Source organism: Zalophus californianus, chromosome X (assembly GCF_009762305.2).
Source record: "Zalophus californianus isolate mZalCal1 chromosome X, mZalCal1.pri.v2, whole genome shotgun sequence".
Lineage (NCBI taxonomy): Eukaryota > Metazoa > Chordata > Mammalia > Carnivora > Otariidae > Zalophus > Zalophus californianus.
In genome coordinates this window covers 68,351,908-68,358,799 of record NC_045612.1, presented here as the reverse complement: position 1 = coordinate 68,358,799, position 6,892 = coordinate 68,351,908, and the positions used below count along the sequence as shown (strand labels likewise).

The following is a 6,892-nucleotide window of genomic DNA, read 5'->3' as shown; positions in this document are numbered from 1 at the left end:
TCACTATTATATGTTTGAGTGTTGATCTATTTTTTATTGATTTTGGGAGGGGTCCGCTCTGTCTCTTGGACATGAACGCCTGTTTCCTTCCCCAGATTATGGAAGTTCTCAGCTATGGTTTGCTTAAATATGCCTTCTGGCCCTCTGTCTCTTTCTTCTCCTTTGGGCATCCCAACAATTCTGATATTGTTTAGTTTTATGGCATCACTGATTTCTTGAAGCCTCCCCTCATGGTCCACTAGTTATTTTTCTCCCTTTCTTCAGCTTCCTTACTTTCCTTCAACTTGTCTCCTATGTCACTGACTCGTCTGTCTCATTTACCCTAGCTGTTAGAGCATCCAATTTAGACTGCATTTCAGTTAGTGCATTTTTAATTTTGGCCTAATTAGATCTCATTTCTAAACTAAGAGATTCTCTAGTGTTTTTTATGCTTCTTTCAAGCCCAGCTAGTAACTTGATAATTGTTAACTTGAATTCCAGTTCTGACATTTTACTTATATTCATATTGATTAGATCTGTGGTGGAGTATTACCTTTGGTTCTTTCTTTTGTTGTGAATTCCTCCTTCTAGTCATTTTGCCCAGATAAGAATGGATGAACAAGTGAGCACTATCAAAAATATCAACCACGGCCTAAATGAAATATCCACCAGACAAATCTGAAGAGGTCAGAAACCAGAAAAGAAAAAGGAAAAGGGAAAAAAAGGTGGGGGGGAGAGAATATAATCTCACAGGGTGGACAAAACAGATGACTGCAGTAGAATCCATGCCAGAGCTTCCTCTGCCTCCATCACCTACCAGTTTCTCCACTTGCTCGAAATACAATTGCTTCCCCCACTTCTGCTGCTTAGTAGCCAGCAAATATTCGCCACTGCTGTAGATGACAGGTGTGAACTCTCTTCCTCAAAAGAAGACACAATTCCTGTACCCAGCCCTGTATCTTGCGCAGACATCAGATCCATCACCAACAAATGTAATTGATGATGATATATGCAAGAAATCTTGTTGTGTAGCACCTGATAGTCCACTGATTTCTAGTACTAATCTAATTAATGAAATGAATGGAGTTAGTGAAACAATACCAGCCACAGAGAGCATTGTGGAAATAGTAAAACAGGAGGTGTTGCCATTGACTCTTGAATTGGAGATTCTGGAAAATGCCCCAGAAGAAATGAAAGTGGAGTGTGTCCCAGCTCCCATTACCCCTTCCACAGTTCCTTCCTTTTCTCCATCTCCTCCAACTCCTCCAGCTCCTCCTCCCACACCAGCCATTGTTCCTGCTGCTGCCACTAATGTTAGTAAAGCTGGTGTTCCCACCGCAGTCCAGAGGGTCTTAGAAGAGCATAAGAACTTGCCTTAGTGAAGATGCAAAAGAGATTCAGAACAAAATAGAGGTAGAAGCAGACGGGCAAACAGAAGAGATTGTGGATGCTCAGAACCTAAGTTAAAGAAAGAGCCCAGGCCCAGAAACATCAAATGAATGCTGACATTCATAGTCTGTTTTCTTCAATGGTGTGTTTGTTTTAGTGCAGCCTGCAAAAGAGTTACTCCATTGTCTAAAAATGCAAATTAAATTTCAAATATACAAAATGCCTCCAAGGTATGTTACTGTAAAAAAAAAATGTATTTTGGTCTGTGTGTTAGAAGACACTAAATCCCAAAATTGTAAAGAAAGCAAAACATATATATATATTAGTATATATATGCATATGTATACATATACATATATATACAAAAAGAAAATTGAGTACAGTGAAAGGAAGCCAAAAGTGAAGAATATATCTATAAAATGTAAATGTAAGAAATGAAAGTTAAAAAAAGACTTAAAAACAAAGAGTTGATAAAATAAGAACGTAGTTGAAAAGGGAAAAAAGAAAAAAAGAAATGGAAAAATTTAAACTGAAGGATAAAGGAATCATGAGAAAAAAAAAAAAAACCTCGAATTCTATATACTATTTTTCCCTAGCGCTGGAGTTTTACAGTCCTGTGTGGTCCGTAAACTTGTTGTTCATGTGTTTTTCTAGTTGGTATTCTGGGGGAGGGGCCTGATGCACTGATTCTCAGGTATCTTTGCCTGGGCAGAGTTGCACAGCTCCTTGCCAGGGGGCTGGGCTCAGTGTAAGCTGTTTTTAGTTGCTCTGTGTGGCTTCTGTTCCCCGAAGGCTTTCTGCGCCTCTTTAGAGAATCAAAATAAAAATGGCCATGCCCGATCTCTAGGCCCAAAGTGGGAAGATTGCAGTCCCCTCTCTTCAGTAAACCCTCAGGGATAAACGGTCTTCACTTTTGTGTGTACCAAACTCTGCAGACTCCTGTGGTGTGTACCCACACTTATACTCCCCGGGGGAAGAAGGATGGTCCTGCACTTCTGCACTTTGTAGGGTCCTGGCATGGAGAGCAGTCACCCTATCATGGTGCACTTGCTCCTCCCCCCACCATTTATCTTCCGATATATCCCCTCAGAACCATTTCTCCTCATGTCCTACCTTGCAAAAAGTGGTCGCTTTCTACTTGTGGAGTTCCAGATATTCTTTTGTTACATCTCAGGTTGAATTGATGGGTGTTCAGAATGATTTGACAGTTATGTAGCTAAATTCAAGGGACCAATTGAAATGAGGTCCCCTATTCTGCCACCATCTTTTCTCCCCTCCCTGTTAATAGTTTTACATTTTTTGCCTGTAAAATTGGCAGTGATATCATTTTTTTTTTAATAATTTGAGTGTTCACTATTTTGTTACTGGTCGGTTTAGTTTAAAAAATTTAATTTTGTTAATCTTTCCAAAGAACAAACTTGAGGCTTTGTTAATTTTTTCTACTGATTTTGTATTCTTTATTTCACTGACTTATGCTCTAAATTTTCTTTCTGCTAGCTTTTGGTTCAGTTTGCTCTTCTTTTTCTAGTTTCCTAAGGCAGTTTAGGTTACTGATTTGAGATATTCCTTCTCTTGAAATATAGGCATTTACAGCTATAAAATTCCCTTGAATGACAGTTTTAGCTGCATCCCATACATTTCTGCTTTTCCATTTCATTCACCTCCAAATATTTTCTAGTTTCCCCTTGTGATTTCTTCTTTGACCCATATTTAATGTGAGTTAATTTCCTTCTGAGGTCCCCATGTTTTCCTCCTCTATTACTTATTTCTAGTATTTTTATTGTGGCCATAGAACATGTTTTGTATGATTTCAATCTTTTAAAATTTATTGACACTTGTTTGTTGGCCTAGCATTTGATCTATCCTGAAGAAATGTTCTATGTGCTCTTGGGCAGAATGTGTATTCTGTTTAAGTCTTTAGTTCCTTGATCTTCTGCCTAGTTGTTCTAGCCATTATTGAAAGAGGCTTTGAAATTTTCCACTATTATTGTTGAATTGTCTATTTCTCCCTTCAATTCTGTCAGTTTTGTTTCATGTATTTGGATAGGTTCTTAGGTGCATATGTTTAAAATTGTCATATCTTCCTGATAGAATTTCTAATCATTATGAAATATCCATTTTTATCTCTAGTAGCATTTGTTTTAAAGTTTATTTTGTCTGATGTTAGTATAGGCACTTCAACTCTTTTACAGTTCATTTTTGCAGTGGGATATATATATAAAGGATGGGATATATATATCCCATCCTTTAAATAAGATTTATTTATTTGAGAAAGAGAGTGGGGGGAGGGGCAGAGGGAGAGAATATTCAAGCAGACTCCTCACTGAACATGGAGCCCGATATGGGGCTCAATCTCACAACCCATGAGATCATGGCCTGAGCCAAAACCAAGAGTTAGACGCTAACCTACTGAGCCACCCAGGCACCCTTCCCATCCTTTATTTTCAACCTATTTGTATCTTCGAATATGAAGTGCTTCTATAGACAGGATACCTGTTGGATCAAGTTGGGGGATCTTGATTTTTTTAATTCAATCTGACAATCTCTGTCTTTTGACTTAATTCATATTTAATATTGTTACATCTTCCACTTTAATTTTTTTCTATTCCTACTTTATTGCCTTCTTCTTGTATTAAGTGGATATGTTCCAGTGTAACATTTTGATCCCTTTAATATTTTAAGTATATTTCTTACAGTTCTTTCTTAGTGGTTCTTCGAGGGCTTACAATATACATCCTATCTTCTCAGAATTTACTTCGTATTTCCACTGAAATGTGTTCCAATGAAGTATATAACCTTTACTCCTATATAGCCCCTTTCCATAACACCTTTTTGTACTATTGTTATATCTATTACATTTATATATGTTACATTTATATATATGTGTGTGTGTATCTCAAACTCAATAATACATAATTAAAACTATTAGTTTGTATGATCTTATCTCTTTCAAAACATGTAAGAGAAAGGAGGTGTATATTCATAGAGTTTGTTATATTAATCGTTGTATATACCATTTACCATTTCTGGCTCTCTTCATTTGTTCTTGTGGATTCTGGATATCATCTGGTTTCATTTCCAAGAGTTACTTTCATTACTCCAAGACAGCTTTGTTTCTACTCCCAACAAAAGAATACACATTGCTTCATGTGGTTGTTTTCTAAGTCAACTTAAGTGAAGTTTTAAAAATTTTCTTGCTCTACTGGCAGCATTCGGTGACAGAACGTCTCATAGGAAATTCTCTGTTCCCAGGCATGGGTCCCTGGGCTTCTTGCCCCAGAAACACAGTGGCTGGCACCATGTAAGGTGAAGAGCTTCCCCAAGGATGACTCTTCCAAGCCTATCCACCTCACAACTTTCCTCGACTACAAGGCTGGCATGACTCACATTGTGTGAGAGGTCAACAGACTGGACCCAAGGTGAAAAAGAAGGAAATTGTGGAGGATGTGACCATTGTGGAGGCACCATTCATGGTGGTTGTGGGCATCATGGGCTATGAAGAAACCGCTCAAGGTCTCTGTACTTTTAAGACCATCTCTGCTGAGCACATCCATGATGAGTGCAAAAGACACTTCTATAAGAACTGGCATAAGTCTAAGAAAGCCTTCAACCAAATACTGCAAGTGGCAGGATGATGATGGCAAGCAGCAGCTAGAGGAGTTCAACAGCATGAAGAAGTACTGCCAAATCATCCGTGTCATCACCCACACCCAGATGCTGCTGCTTCCTCTATGCAAGAAGAAAACCCACCTCATGGAGATCCAGGTGAATAGAGGCACAGTGGCTGAGAAGCTGAACTAGGCCTGTGAGAGCCTGGAACAGCAGGTGCTTGTGAACCAAGTGTTTGGGTAGGATGAGATGATAGATGTCATTAGTGTCACCAAGGGCAAAGGTAACAAGAGGTCACCAGCCACTGGCACACCAAGAATCTACCCTGCAAGACCCACCAGGGACTGTGCAAGGTGGGCTGTACTGGGGCATGGCATCCTGCCCAAGTGGCCTTCATGGCATGGGCTGGGCAGAAAGGCTACCATCACTGCATTGAGATCAACAAGATCTACAAGATTGGCCATGACTATCTCATCAAGCATGGCAAACTGATCACGAACAATGCTTCTTCTGATTATGATCTGACAAGAGCATCAACCCTCTGAGTTGGCTTTGTCCACTATGATGAAGTGACCAATGACTTTGTCATGCAGGAAGGCTGTGTGATGAGAACCAAGAAGCAAGTGCTTACTCTCCATAAGTTGTTGCTGGTGCAGATCAAATAGCATGCCCTGAAGATTGACCTTAAGTTCATTGACACCACCTCCAAGTTTGGCCATGGTTGATTCCAGACTGTGGAGGATAAGAAAGCATTCATGGGACCACTTATGAAAAGTGAACTGCAAGAAGAAGCTGCTTAATGTCAGAAGCAGATTGTGCAACTGGTGGGATCTCAATAAACATTATTTTCCAGTGGAAAAAAATTTTCCTAAAAGGAAGAAGAAACATGCAATTATACTTTTACTAAGTATCTACATGAGTGCCTTTATTGGTGCTGTGTGTGTGAATTACTGTCTGGTGTCACCTGCTTTTTGCCTGAATAATTTCCTTTGTATTTCTTGTAATACAGATTTACTAGCAATGCCTTTTCTTTTTACTTATATGGTAACATCTTTATTTCACCTTCATTTTTGAATGATAGTTTTGTATATAATACTGATTAATATTTTCAAAAAAATTTTTAATGGTTATTTGTCAGAGAGAGAGAGAGCACAAGCAGGGGGAGCAGGGAACCCCATATGGAACCCAATCCCAACACCCTGGGATCATGACCTGAGCCAAAGGCAGTCACCTAACCAACTGAGCCACCCAGGCATCCCTTGATTTTTAATTTCAGCAATTTGAATATGCAATCCCTCTGTCTTCTGGCTTTCACTGTTTATGAGAAACCTCACCTGTTAATCATATTGGGGTTTCCCTGTGTTTTCCCTTATGTCATTTATCTCTTACTGCTTTTACAATTTTTGCCTTATCTTTAGCTTTGAACATCTGTGTTTTTCCTAATTGGTGTTTGTTGAGTTTTGATGTTTAGTATTTTTTGATAATTTAGATGTTTCCATTCATCTCTTTGAATATTTTTTTTCTGCTCCTTTCCTCTCCTCTGCTACTTACATTTTGAGGTATGTTGGTATTTTTAATGATGTCCCACATTTCTCTTCAAGAATTTTTCATTTTTATCTCTGTTCTTCGGATTGCATAATCTCTATTGATCTATCTTCAAGTTTGTGGATTCTTTCTTTGGCCAGCTCAAATATACTATTGAGTTCCTCTAGTAAATACTTCTCAACTCCAGAATTTCCATTTGGTTCTTTAATTTCTATTTCTTTATTTATAAATCTTTATATGCTATAGCTACCATCTGGGCCCCTTAAAGAAGTATTTACTGCCTGTTTTTCCTGTGTATACATGACACTTTCCTGTTTCATTGCATTTCTTATAATCTTTTGTTATAAAGTGGACATTTTATTATAGTATC

General features: G+C 38.5%; 1 pseudogene; it reads left to right on the top strand.

Moving 5' to 3' along the window:
- Nucleotides 1-878: 878 nt before the first annotated feature.
- On the top strand, nucleotides 879-5,777 carry LOC113930421 (annotated as a pseudogene).
- Nucleotides 5,778-6,892: the final 1,115 nt, after the last annotated feature.